Here is a 15,705-nt window from a genome sequence, read left to right as displayed (position 1 = left end):
CGCTGCCATACAACTTTACCATCCATTTGTACATTTGAAGATTCACCACCATTTTTTTTTTTTAAATGGTGCAAAACTAATATAGGAGTGTAGTTTAGGGGGACCCATGTGATGGGTGATCTTGATCGGTAATTGGGTTTTTTTATTTTATTTTATAAATATTAGTACAAATCATCCATTTCCTTACGTAGTGATTGGATGGTTATAATGATCCCATCAACGAAAGGCAATAAAGTATTATCTCAAGCAAAACGTCTTTTGAGAGATCGCTGGGGGCGTCAAAGTGCCCGTATCAAGCCAGGCCGGATCTGTGATGGGCCAAAATAGCATGGCCCAATCTCGTGCCGGACTATATATACAAGGCCCGGCCCGAGCCCACCCAACATGCCCAAATGAGAGAGATGACTGTACGAGAGAGTGGGAGAAAGATCGAGAGCTTCTCATTCCTCTGGGAGAAAACATATAAAGATGGAGGATCTAAATCTCCATTGTCTACAACCTCTTCTTTTTCTTCCAATCACACATGCAGAGAGGTTTTATTACCTTTTTTTAAAATTTATTTATTTATTTATTATTATTTTAAATTCTCATGAATCGACACTTACATCGATCTGTTATAGCCGATATATAGATCCCGGTGTCATCGTGTTTGCTTGCTGCATACAAAGACACTCTGGTTACATCTTGTTTGATTACGATGGAGAAACGCCCATTGGGTTTGTTGGGCGGATTTGTCTGGTCATGAATATGGTTAGCCTTTTAAAATATTGTAATAAAATAAAATAAAATAAAATCATAAATTTAGTTTGTAATTTAAATCATAGTATTATTAGATTTTATATCAATTAAAACCTCTAAATATGTGAAAGATACTTTATTTTTTATATATAAAACAGCAATACTTTTAATTTTTAATTTTTATTTTATACATTTAATTAAAATGGGTCAAGTGGGTTAGGTCTAGAGGTCTAGATTGACCCCTTTTAAAAAGGGTTAATGTTTCAACCTATTTAATTAGTAAATTGGGTTTAAATTGACTCATCCTTATTATGACCCGAACTCAATTTACACCCAACTTGATCTAACCCATTATCACTCTTTCATAAGTTTGATAATTTCACTTGTGAGGTAAAGGTGTAAGCACACTTGCAAATATAAGACACTTGTGTGAGATATGAGCTTTTCATAATGTTGGCAATAAAATTTAGATCCTCCCCTAAAAATCAAATAGTTTCACTCCTTAGGTGGCCTACAATGTACAAAGTAAATTGATGGCATTTTTTTTTTTCCAACCATATTCATTTGTTTTGTTATGTTGTGGTCCACTTTAGTAGTGAAATGTTGGAATTGAGATATGCTTTCTCTATCTCTTATTGACATGTAACCTCCTAGGGCGAGGGCAGGTTATATGCCATGGTCGCATGGCATAAAATCTAAATAGCATAGCTGACCTGATTTCAAGCTCAGGTCTTAGGCATTGCTCATATTAAAATACATTTGCCCTATGTGGCTGTGTATGGCTCCCCATAAGTGTGGAATTAGCGAACCTTAAGAGGGTGCAGATTCCGTCATAATAGTACGAAATGCATACATTAAATAACTAAATTGCAGCACATACACTATATAAGTAAACGTCCCAAAATCATATAGTTCAAACCATCATGACCTCTGATTCGTGGATACTTGTTTTTTGAAATAGAAGTGTTGGATTTTTTCATTAGAGGTTATGACCAGCTCTCAAATGGGCTTCGAATTGAAAACGCTTGCGTTACCGCTTGAGTCGCGATTGGCATACGGAGGGCTGACTTTCACTGACGTGGCGGGAAGGACTTCCCGTGGAGGAGATCCACCCCGTCCATCAGGTGGGCTACACCACTGAGAACAGTTGAAATGGGGTGTCCCACCATTAAATGCGTCCAAATTGTGTGTGCTGTCCACCGTGGCGTGTATATGCCATCCAACCTACTCATCTGACACACTACACTGGGAGTAAGGGATGTCTCGAAATTAGGATATTCCAAGACTCATGTGGGCAACATCAAGTGAATTTAAAGGTTTTAGGCATGATTTTAAACCTTTCCTCAAGATGTAGCCCACCTTAATCTTGGATTCCACAGTTTTTTTTTTTTTTTTTAATCAAGGTGGCACGCCTGAGGGACGGGGTGGATCTGATTCATGTTCTTCCACATGGTGCTCAGTTAGCGCTGGTCCATCCTCGTATTGGTCGTTGTCCAAACGCAGCTTCAAAAGAAAATGAAGCGGGTTGATCCGGTTTAGGATATTGACCAAATGAGCACCGTGGTATTTGGTATTACCAAATGCCCTGAATGTTAGAAGGCATGAATGCAGATGGGTAAATCCTGTGGGGCCACTATTAGAAGGCATGACAAATGTCCTATGTAGCCCCGTTGATAACTTTTTTTTTTTTTTTTATTTTAAAATTCTTTTAAAAATGTTGGGACGAAATTACCCCTAACATCCTTTTATGTTGAGCCCAGCATGTAACAGGTACGGCATGAATACATATGGGTAAATACTGTGGGGCCCACTATGGTGTTTGTTAGAAATCCATACCGCTCACATGTTTTATCAAATCATTTTATGAGTTTGGCCCAAAAATGAAGTAGATCTAAAGCTCAATGGGCCACACAATAGAAAATAATGGAGATTGTATGGCCACGGTTGAAACATTCGTAGGGTTGCATAAGCTTTGGATCTGGCAAATATTTTTATTCTTTTAGTTCATTTTCATGGTAAAAGGTTTATTAGCATTTGGGCCACGTTATGAAAAGTTTGAATTGCAAATAAATATCACACTGGAGTTTAAAGAAGTTTAGATGGTAGGCAATTCCTTTCAACTAGTTCTAGTCATGTGGTCTACGTGAATTTCGAATCTGTCCAAATTTTTTGTTTAATGTCTAAAAATTATCTTCCAAAATGATTGGATGGAATGGATTTTTCAGAAATATTACGATGGGCCCAACGTAGCTTATGGTAGTATAAACTACATGGAAAAAGATGCTCTCGAAATTGGGCTCACTGTAATATATATATATATATAAAATTTACGCTGTTCATTCATTTTGAAAGATCATTTTAAGGAATAAGCCCAAAAATGAGGCATATCAAATGTGTGGATTACACCATAGAAAACAGTAAAATTGAAAACCTTTAGGGGGCTATAAAAATTTTGAATGTAACTAATTTTTTAACCCATGACATTGAATTTAATTCTAAATCCAATGGATTGATTGGATTCGACACATAAATCACGACAAGACCCATTACCTTTATAACATGACAACTTCAACTCTTATTACATTACAACTGCAAACTTCACATGTCACATCATAACCACAATCCATTTAATATAACAACCACGATTCATATAACATGATAACAACGACCTATATCATATATAGCATGATAACCATGATCCATACCCATATAACATGGTAAGGTTCGTGGTTGTAATGTGGTAAGGGTTGTGGTTGTCAGGTGATGTAATTAATAACTTGATTATTTTTAAATAATAGGAGTCGAGGCCCACAATGGGGTAATCCGTTCCATCCACCTTATCGGCCAGCTCCCGTGGTTCAAAAAGTCTTAACTTGGGCAGTGTCCACCTCTAATAAGCATCATAGTGAGCCTGAAAAGTTTCAACAGTAGATGCCATTGTCATAATTATTTTCTATTATGTGGCTCACACGAGCTCTAAATCAGGTTAATATTTGGGCCCTAGCCTTAAAATAACACGGCAAAAATAATGTGGCGTGAATTTTACAGATACATCAATGTGGGCCTCACGAGTTGGGCCTTGCGCACCCCTAAAAAGGCTTATGTTCACATCACTTTCTCAGCATTAAATACAACATAACTTCTTATTCACTAAAAATTCGTACAACTACTTAACTAAGAACAAGGATAATTTGGCCTAAAAAAACTTTTCAAAACCTGTCAGAAGGCTACCCTCCGAATATTAGAAAAGGTCGAATCTCTTTCAAGAATTTGGCCATACAACGATGCAGTACGGTCAAAATCCCATCCGGTTTTCACATGCACGCTTGAAAGAGAACTCTTTGACCCTGTACTGCCATTCGCAATCCACCGTGTGTCGCCAGCTATGAACCCCACATGCTTAGTAATCCAATGATCTTAACCGTCCATTTGTGCCTCTATGCTGCAGTGCCACCAAAAGAAACTTATAATGAAGAGGTGAGAGTGACCCATCTATAGAGGAAATTAGAACAATGAAATAAGAATTTTAATGGATTGTATTCAACTCTAAAAAATCAAAGGTTCAGATCATCTAATGAATCTGATTTTAGGTCTTTTACGTATCTTTGGTGGCTTCCATGGTATAGACAACTTGAGTTCTTCGTTATACTCCAACCAATACCAACCTCGGGTTGTTTCCTGTCACGCTGCCTGCTTGAATTTTTAATCTGCCTCATTTTTTGGCCCATGCCCGAGGGACTGCCTAACTTTCGGTCGCAGGAAGCTCCTGCAAAAGGCTTTCGCAGGCAATCCGCTTCCGTGCGAGAGGTTTGGTAAGAAAGGTGCACCCGTTGTAATAGAATATGTCCTTATATTTGTTAGATGGGCCATGTTTCCATGATGAATCTCACCGTGGATGGGAAATCCCACGAAAAAAATCATTTCAAATTATTTCTTCCTTTCAATAATTTACACTCTTCCTTTCAACAAAACTATAATTAATGGCGTAAATCTTCCTATTAACGGTATGGGTCATTGAAACTCAATCCCAGATCCAATGCACATGGTCTGGATTATGACAGTTCAAGTTAATGTATTAGGATTCCACATGGGATTCCTTTTTAGTAATTTATTCTGTCCGTTGCACTCTGCCAAACTATCAAAGTCCCCTGCAATGAATCCGGACACCCATTAACCCACGAATCCTCCTAGAATAAGTGTTCACAGGGCAGGTGGTCCACCTTCGTGTATATATGGCAACCTATCTTTTGATCTCGATTACCCCACCAAGAAATTTGTACACGCCAAAAATCAGGCTGACGTGGCCACCACATGAATTTGTATATTTTGAGATGGTCGTCCATTGTTTTCAAAATTAGGTACACCTGCTGATTTTTAGAATATTCCGTTATCATGGTGGCTCACACGTTCACCTTTTAGATGCCTTCCAATAGATTAAAAAATAATAACAATAACTATTCAACCACCTTTAAACTCACGTGTACCATGGTTAGATCAGCCAGATTTTTTATAGTGTCCAGCTTTCATGGTGGGCCAACCTTAATGGATACGTTGGATGCCATATGCACCGACAAGTGGGCCCCATATGCATCACTTATAGAATAAGCTTATTTTATGAGCCCTGTGTTAGACTGGAATAGTTGGACAACACCTATTTACCACATCGAGTAAAACACCCCAACTTTATGTGGCCATCATGTTAGGTATATAACTAGGGGTGTACACGAGTTGATCCGAGTCGAACTGGGCTCAACCCGGCCCGGCCTGGACACGAGCCACACCTAGCTCGATCCCGGCTCAGCCCGGTCATTGGGCCAACATGTCCAGCCCGAACTCGGCCCGGTTAGCAATCGGGCGAGTTCGGGCCAATTTCGGGCCTGCTCCATTTATAAAGAGATGGACGACGTTCTCACTTCTCTGTCTCAAATGATTATGATAAGGATTTAGGACACACACACACACACACACACACCGAGTCGGGCCAGGTCGAGTCGAGCCGAACTGGGACATATTTGAAGTCGGCCCGAACTCAGTTTCGGGCTGAAGAAAATGGCCCATCCCAGCCCAAACTCAGTTCCGGGTCGGGCCGAGTCAAGCTTTTTCGGGCTGAGTCGAGCGAGTTAACCGGGAGAGCCCGGTTCGTGTACAGCCCTATATATAGAGTTGTTATGTTAACCGAACATACACTAGATCAGCCTGATAATAAACACAGGCAGGCCATATCAACGAGATTAATATAAAATTACATTTAAAATTCTAAGTTTCCATGGTGTGGTCTGCATGAGTTTTGGAACAGGGTGATTTTTGTATCTTCTTTTCATCATTATACCTTATTAATGAGATTGATGAGTTTTGGCTCGGCTTATTTTTGGCCTCATGGGTTAACATCAAGATAGTTATTAATGAGATTGATGAGTTTTGGCTCGGCTTATTTTTGGCCTCCTGGGTTAACATCAAGATAGTACATGATGGAGATAGTGGATGTTACACATATAACAGGCCCACAGAGTTGGGTGATTAACATGCTAGGTAAGGTGTTTTAGACAATTCCATTGCCAGGGCATGGCATTTCGGTGATGGCTTTGGATGGTATTTTCCTTAGATAGGATAAGAGTATTTTGTACATGCAAAAGTCTTGAAAACAATAAACTGTATTTGCTTTTATATTGTGAGTATCAATACACGACTCTGATTTTATCCTCCTTTTGTAAGGAATAGTAATAATTGAAGAGTGCACTTAATGGATAGGTTGGATTTCATACATACAATGGCCTTAAAACCTTTAAGTGTTTTAGGTGTTGAGATTTTCTCAATTAGGTTTGTTAAATAAAATAATAGAAATATTAGTCTTACATATAACACGTACCTTATCATGGGACCCATAGAACTTGGTGACATCAGTACACCAGCCTTCCCCTTATGATGGCACGTAGTCATGCGATGATTTCCTTGTGCATGGAAATGGACATCATATTAATGCCCCGCGTCATTGCGGGGATGTTAATCTGATACAGGGATTAGTGGGATGAGGTCAATCACCGTCTTTCTCAAGGATAACTACGAATTCACGAACTTCTCTAGATTCTTCATAGAGACTTCTTGAATCCACGAGAAAAAAATAGAAACTAGAAATAATTCTAGAAAATCGAAATTAATTTATTGAATATTGATAGATGAAATAACTGAGTCTACAGCCCTTTAAATATGGATACCAAGACTTGGAATAAGTTTAGTATTTAAACTATAACTAAAACTCCTTAAAATTTGCAACTTACTATAAATAGTAAATTTACTATTTATAGTGTCCTATGTGGCTTAACCACGTTATTTTCCTAATTTTTGTAAACACTTTTTATATTGGACACAACTCCTAAAGCGCAACAGATGAAGAGTTATAATCAAACTAAAACTTACTAAAAATAGTAAAAACAGAAATAAATATGGAATTTGACCGTCAATATGATGGAATCTCACAAATTCGGTATGGGCTGGTTAGATAAAGTAGCTCGTCCTACCCCATAATCATATATAGCACGTTGAGTAACTCATTTCGGTTTGCAAGATATGTCTGTTTTAAGGTTCTGACGGTCTTTATGACTTCTTCCTCCGATCAGGCCTTTTATGATCCATCTTGGACATGAAAGTGCCTGCGACCCGCTCTACATCAGTCCCCTCCACTTCAAAAGAACTTGTCCTCGAGTTCTCGTCCTATTTTAATTCTCGACACTCGATCAGGTGTACCATAACAATACCTGGATCAAACGTTACGGTTAATTTACAGTCTACCTTCTTTTGGTCCAACAATGTTAGCAATGTATTTGTGATACGTTCTACGCCAGATCCCTCCACTTGAAAAAAACTTGTCCTCGAGTTACTCAAGGTACTTGGCTCATGATTCTGAGATAACTTCTGATGCCAATGTTTATTAGCCATCTTCTTGTACTTGACATTAAAATCTTGAGTTGACACAATACATATACTCATGCTTTCATTGACTTGACTAGTATTAATCAGTTCCTTCACATCTGCTTGCAAGATGTGAAATTCTTTCTGATTCACCTGACTGTGAGAGCGGTTGGGTAAGCTAGCCCCAGAGACAAGGTTTATGTAATGTTGGATGTCCCTCATGAGGGGCAATCCATCCAGTAAATCTTTCGGCCAGACTCCTTTAAATTCATTCAGGAATGACCTTAAACTTGGAGGAATGTCTTATGGCTTCGATTCATCATCTTTTATTACTACGACATATACCTCATCGGCTTCCTTGGATTCCTCCATGAAATTTCGAATGGTCAAGAGGGAGCTCCCATCCACTTTAGAAGCTTCGGAGTGTTTCTCTAGTGCCATAGGGGCAAAGATTATTTTTCAATTACCCATGAAGAAGAGGTAAACATTATCTTGTCCCCTATGGGTCGCATCATGATCTGATTGCCATGGTCGACCGAATAACATATGGCATGCTTACATGTGACCACGTCAAAAAGTATTTGATCCTTACAATTTTTTCCAATTGAAAACGAGACAATGCATTGTTCAGTTACCTTGGTCTCGTTTACCTTTTTTATCTAGCTAATTGAGTACGGGGAAGAATGTTTTATCATTGGTAGCTGTAACTTATCTACCATCACTCTTGAGACAATGTTCTCGTTATTGCGACTATTTATGATTACATCATAGACTTTGCTGTTGATGGTACACCGCGTACGGAATATATTGTGTCACTGTGGATATAATTCCTTTTGTGGGGTATACAGTAATCACGTCACAACTAGAGATTCGACACGATCTTCCTCCATCTATTCTTCGCTACTTGCTCCTTCCTCAGTGGCTTGTTCATATTTATTAAAGTTAGGGTCTTTTTCTGCGGCCTCACCTTTAGTGCCCCCTTTGTTAATGGTCAAGTGGGTTGCGGGGCGTTGAGGCCTAGATGGGCTGCTCTCACTAGTTGTAGAAGGTTGAGGATGTCCTCCTATTAGTTCTTTTCCTCGTGTCACTTTTGAATCCTAAGTGAGACCCGTCATGGGGGACCGAGTTGAAAGGTAAGGCTGAATAAGAACTCTTGTAAGCTGTGTTTCTACCCTACCTGCCAACTGAACTACTTCATCTACGGTCTCGACTGGGTGCATTTGAACTTGATCCTAAATCATCGATCGTAACCCATTTATAAATCGTGCTACCTTCTCCGATTCTATTTCTGACAGATTGTTTCATGTTGCCAACCGCTGGAATTCTTCGGTGTAATTTGTGACGGTTCGATTCCCCTGTTAGTAATTTTGGTATCGGTGGAATAATACTTGCTCGTAATCACTAAGGAAGAATCATGATCAAAGAAGACGTCTCATCCGTGGCCATGATGAAATGGGTGCCTTGTTCTGTCGGGCACGTGAGAGTTGTAATTACTTTCACTATACAGAAGCATTGGATTTTAATTTAAACGCTACTAATTTCACTTTTTTATGCTCTAGCATGTCCATATAATCAAAATATATTTCTACTTTAGCTAGCCAATCGAGGAAATCTTTTATGCGTAATAAACTATTAAAATCAGGAAGTTCGGCCTTACCTCGATAGTCTTTTTCAGTACGATCTATACGATCGCCCCTATTGTAGTCATTGGGCAAAGTCTTCATCAAGGTCCTTGTCACTAAAACTCGAATTATCTGGTGTAGTCATACGATTCACCACTGGTAGTGCTCTATAGAAATCAGGGTTGTGCCGTACAACAACTACGGGCAGTTGATCATTGCCTTGGGCTTAGGGCAGAATCAACACATCCACAAGACGGTTGAGGGTTGCCTGCAGTCCTTACATGGTCAACTGACTCTCCCAGTGAAAAGCTTCCATTCTTTTCAAAAGTAACGAATTCCTAAATCATTGTCCACAGGATTTTGGTTCATACCTTCGTTGTTTACCATCGGCTCGAAGGAAGTCCTCGCTTTGATACCAATTGACGCAGGGATGAACATGATGAGGTCGATCACCGTCTTCCTCAAGGATAACTACTTCGAATCCATGAAGCTTCTCTGAACTCCTCACAGAGACTTCTCGAATCCATGAGGAAAAATTAAAACAAGAAATAATTCTAGAAAGTCAAAATAAATTTATTGAATATTGATAAATGAAATAAATGAGTCTGTAACCCTTATAATAGGGATACCACGACTTGGAATAAGTTTAGGAATTAAACTATAACCAAAACTCCCTAAAATACTTATAATCAAACTAAAACTTACTAAAAATAGTAAAAACTTAAATAAACATGGAATTTGACAATCGATATGATGGAATCTCGCAAATTCGGTGTGGGTAACCCGCTATGGCAGGTTGGTTGCATAAAGTAGCTCATCCTACCCCAAAATCATATATGGCATGTCGAATAACTCATTCCATTTTATGAGATATGTTTGTTTTAAGGTTCTGACGGTCTTAATTAGGGGTGCACATTGAACCGGTAGAACCGCGGAACCGGACCGGAACCGACTAAACGGTCCGTTTTGGTCTGGTTTTAGAGTGCACCGGTTCTGGTTTCGGTTCCAAAAATCAAAGAACCGATTACATCGGTTTGGTTCTTGGTTTGGGGGTATGTAGAACCGAACCGAACCGTGAACCGATCCGTAGAACCGAATCGCGGAGCCGAATCGCGGAATCGAACTGTGAAACTGAACCTGGAACCAAACTTGGAACCGAACTAAGAACCCTTTGATTGTTTCCATATTTGACTCATGATTTATGGTTTACAATGCACCATTTGCATGTTTCCATAAATATATTTTTGCATACCTTATACAATATCTAAACCATTTATCAAATGGGTCACAACACGAATGGATATGGACTAAATTATAAAATAAAAGATGCAATTGGGCTGGATCATAAAAAGCCTAAAACTGTGGAACCGATCCAGAACCGAACCGATTTTAATGGTCCGGTTCCGATTCGGTTCTAGGGTGTTAACAGTCCGGTTCCGGTTTCGAATATCCTAGAACCGTTAGGAACGGTTCGGTTCCGGTTTAACCCCAGAACTGGACCGAACTGACTCGTGTGCACCCCTAGTCTTAATGACTTTTGCCTTTGATTGGGCATTCTATGATCCATTTTGGACATGAAAGCGCCAGCGACCCGCTCTACATCATAATCCCAATGCGTAGTAACAACGTGACTCTACCATAGTTAGGTTGGGCGGACATGCATGGACCTAGAATAGATAGTTTATGTCTCAAACCTTGCATTGGCAACACAATCGTAACCATTAGTTCTTGAGACATTAAAGTGATTGTGGAAAACAAAACTATTTAACTGTAAATATTAGCAGTATGATGACTGTAGAAAAAGTAACGGATAGGTCACGTGAGTATTAATTTTTAAACGGTTGCTTTACGTTGGTGGACCGGATTGATACATCACCATGCCAAATAGGCTTGTGCAAGTCGATTAATGTACACACCACCACATATGCCAATGCGGTAGACAGGAGAAATATCCAAGACATCCTTCAGAAAAGTACAACTACATAGATTTCTTGTCCTAAGAATCAAGTTGGCCCACTAGTCAGATAAGCCACAAACTTTTTTAATATCATGGTGTTCATCTCTATTTTTGTCAATTTCTACTAAAGCCAATTAAAAAAATGGTGTGTTATTAGGAAGGAGTTGTGTGGTGCATTTGAATATCTTCATAGATGTACGTAAAGGATTTTGCAATAATATAGCTGGTGTTTATCGAGCAACACCACATCATCCCTTAAGCGAGTGGTCGAGCAAAGAGTGGTTTTCGGAAGCAAGTAGTGCTGAAATGGTTAACTCAAGACTATAAATAGCAAACGAATTCAGAAGAAAAAATTATCTCATACCAACCAAACTAAATCAAATCTATCTTTCAATTATCCTTTCAATTAAGTCATTTACATTTCTTAGTGTAATAATTTATCTTTATCAATCATTTATATTAATTCTTTAGTATAATCACTTAACTTTTTCTGTCACTTACATTCTCTATTGTAATTCATATCCGTAATCAAGTAGTTGTTAACTTTAATTGTAATTCAAGTATATGCTCATACACTGGATTTAATTTCGAGTATCAAGCAAAGTTGTCAATACAAAGAGTCATGCTGCAGTTATTCTTCGCGGCTGACTGTAAGAATTTCCTTTTTTGTTTAATCTATACTAAAGAGAAAACGTACTTTCGTATGGAAGGCAGAAGTGTCACTCATTTTCAGAGGACGAACCCCACCCACTGACTATCACCTAATCATCTTAAGAATATGCAAGTGACTAAATATGTGACCAATCTTATTAGAACTCGATCATATACGATTGATTTCCGACGTAACTGCCTATCTTAGCGCTTGGGGTCATAAGTTGTTTGGTTGGAATTGATCCGCACATTCAATTCTAACACACCCATGTTAACCATGTGATTGAGATTGAAATAGCAGCAACACATGGTATACCTACTGATCGTGGGCTGCCCTTATCATTTAGCAGTAGTATGTACATGGTGTGGTCCAGCAGATGAATAGGTTGGATATTTGGCCTGTCTGACACATTGGCATATGTGGTGGCGCATGCATTAGGGGACTGGTAACCCTGTGAGTTTAGCAAAGCTCCCTTAATAGACCTAAAAATGAAAATTAGCATTCCTTTCTACGGTCTTTCTTTACAACGGAAATTGACTAAATATTTTCTTCTTATCAAAGGAAATCCATCAAACTCAGATCTCGTTTGGGTAAATGAATCTCTCTCTCTCTCTCTCTCTCTCTCTCTCTCTCTCTCTCCTTATTATTCAGTGAAAGATGAAACTCAACAATCCTAATTTTTTTGCTACATTTCTTGTTATTATTCTCTATCGTTGTGTGCTTGTGAGATCTAAATAAGTTGGTAATTACCATACTCTCACTGTAATTTTTGGAGAATGATCACATGCATTCTGGTAATTACCATACGCTCTCAAGTTGTGCAGGGCTAACCCATGATTTGTATGTATAATCCAAACCCTGCGTTTTGTGGGACTCCTCATAAGCACTTTATATCCCTATCAAAAGCTCAATGGGTCATGCATTGTTTTTTTGGCCACTGTCTCCTCCCCAATTAATGTCCTCCATTGTTTCCTTTTGAACCGTAGTAATGCAAGAGGCTGGATTTTCAAATGGTTTGATGGCATTAACACATCACGAAGGGCCTATGAGCTCAATAGTCGTCTGATAATAACCAAGCGTACCAAAGCATGTGATCGTTCCCCCTTATATCATATCTTGTAATTTGATTTCCTCTCTTTTCCCTTATTTCCTTCTTCTTCTTTTTTTTTTGTCTTCTTGTAATCATATAGACCATGAGAATAAGTTCAGATACGGCCAAGGGAAGAAATATGCAATCTCCTATCGATTTATTGATGGATTCGTTGATGGAGATGCTGCATTTAGGCAAGTTAAACAACAGTTATAAGCCCTCAAATGCAGTCGTGGTCAATCGCGGTCATGACATTATGGTAAGAGCGATTCCCATCACACGTTCAATGACTTATGGATCGTTTTATGTAATTGTAATTTGCATTATCTACTCAAAGCAGTAGGGTCATTATTACCTAAGTAATGTTTCTCCATCTAATGATCTTTAAAAGGATAAATATTTGAATTTTCCAAAATATTTTTTGATGATTTTTATTTTTGGGTTCTGTGTGCATGCAGTTAAAGTGGTCAGACGGGGCAGGAGCTATGTACCTCGATGACACTGAATATCTCCTTAAACGGTTTCATTGGCACTCTCCCTCCGAGCACAGCATCAGTGGTACAAGGTCAATAATCTAACCTTGCATTCAATATCATCCTCCTTGGCATGATATAGGATTCCATTATATATATTTTATGACAAATCTGCCAACAATATATTCTGATATTATTGTGCACAACCGCTACACGTTAGGCGCAAAAGCAACTTTAGAACAAACCATAGAGAAATGAAAATCAAGCAATTACAGAGAAAACATAATGATTTTACATGGTAATACCCTCACGGAAAAATACCAAGTAACAAGTGACAAATTCATTGTGAAAGGAGAAATACAATATATGGACAACTCACGGATATGAAAAACTGTCACTTCCAAAGACGAATTACCCTTTCAAAATTCAGTTCTTTCTAGTACGGTGTTAGAATACCATAATCCCGCATATAACAATGTTTATATAACCCAATTCCAGAATTAGAAATAAAACCGCACACTTAGGCAGAAGCTGGGTATGCCATCGATCGATTGACACCACATGTTCGATTAGATGTTCGATCTAATCGAACATACACAAAAGTGTCCAGATACTTAGTTTTTCTAAATTATCTTGATTGATCAAACATTAAGGTTTGATTAATTGAATATGTCTAAATCTGTCCGGAGACAATCAACCAATTGAAGACCCTGGATTTCACCAGATTAAAGGAACCTCGAATGCATATACAACTACAGCTTATTCTTCTCATGATGCATTAATGCCAACAACAAAACAAACTATTACAAACGATACTTCTCTGTATTATGACGTGAACGTTTATATGGATTTGCTAATTTATAGTTTTTTTTTTTCTTTTTCTTTTTTTAATGAATATATAGGTTTATATATGTGGAATGTGCAACCAGTGCAAGTTCGTTCTAGAGGGGCACATGGTTCACGAGAACCTCGACGGGAAGAGGGTAGTGGTCGGAATCCTGTACAAGATAGGCAAATCCGATCCATTTATTTCGAAGGTCGGCTTTGTAACAATGGCCTCTTTCTATGTAGAGCATTTACCAGCGCGGCACATTGGTGTAGGCCCAGGTTGTTAATCAGGTGGTACCCACATTATCTTTTCTAAAGCTGAAAATCCATTCTGTCCGTTCATCAGGCGGGCATGCACTCTCTAGAAATGGACAATTAAGAAGAATGTGATCAGCATTAATTGAATGAGAATTGATCCCAAGCTTCTTGCATGGCAATAGTCATATAATGCATTTTGGCCCATGAAAAAAAAAAAAAAAACAGTCAGGAAAAATAAAAATAAAAATTATTCCCTGCCCAAAGCGATTTTTTGTGATTGGACCACATCGCATGGCTCTAACCATGCATGCAATCTGGCTGATCAGTTGTCTATCGGTGTACTCAAGGTGAATGTATTGCTCCCCGATGAGTTGGTTTGGTTTCATTTTCAGAAGGACACAAGCAGCATGTGGGCCACCCTACTCTGTGAATACTACACATGTTCCACGTTTCACCTGTGATGTGTAGATGGGCTCCAACGTGAAGACTATTGGCTGCGAGTCAACTCATCAAGTGGACCACCTTTTTTTACGTAGAAAGTGTACAGACTACAGTATTAAACAAATTTCCCAACGGTTCACACGCAAACGTACACATGCGGGCCTCTGTAATGAATGGGTCCACTTGATTTTCGAGCTAGACCATCTTGACAATACGACCAACCCTCCCCACAGATCTGATCGATTGTCTGCACACATGCCTTAGTCGACACGTGTATCGTGTGTGGGGGCGAGGTGCTTAACTATGGTTAATTAATGTATACAAGTGCAGCTGACGAGTGCAATATATGCTGTTGCGGGCAAGAAAGAAGCAGAGACAGGTGGGCGTCGTTGATCCAATGGATATAGAAGTGCCAAGTAACAGCTATTTCACGTATAGGGGCTCTCTAGCTGTACCACCTTGCACGGAAGGTGTCATATGGACTATCTTTAGAGAGGTATGATGCTCCACTCTGCTGCTATGTCATCAACAGTGCTACTTGCACGCCCATCTGTACAGACACAACTTGCTAACGCGGCCAGCATGTGTGTGTGGGTCCCACATATAATGTTCCCTCAACCACTTTTCAGTTGGTTCACGAATGTATCGAATGTGAACCATTCCTTTCTCACATGTTCATAGCCAACCTCATGAGTGGGCTAGCTTTATTATTATTATTATTATTATTATTATTTATTTTT

At 38.9% G+C, this 15,705-nt stretch overlaps 1 pseudogene; it reads left to right on the top strand.

The window, feature by feature from the left end:
- The window catches only part of LOC131224071 (alpha carbonic anhydrase 7-like), a 30,198-nt pseudogene extending 14,840 nt beyond the window's left edge, over nt 1-15,358 (top strand).
- Nucleotides 15,359-15,705: the final 347 nt, after the last annotated feature.

Source organism: Magnolia sinica, chromosome 2 (assembly GCF_029962835.1).
Source record: "Magnolia sinica isolate HGM2019 chromosome 2, MsV1, whole genome shotgun sequence".
NCBI classification, from domain to species: Eukaryota; Viridiplantae; Streptophyta; class Magnoliopsida; order Magnoliales; family Magnoliaceae; genus Magnolia; species Magnolia sinica.
Note: the sequence above shows the minus strand (reverse complement) of the source record. Positions and strands in the feature narration are given on the sequence as shown.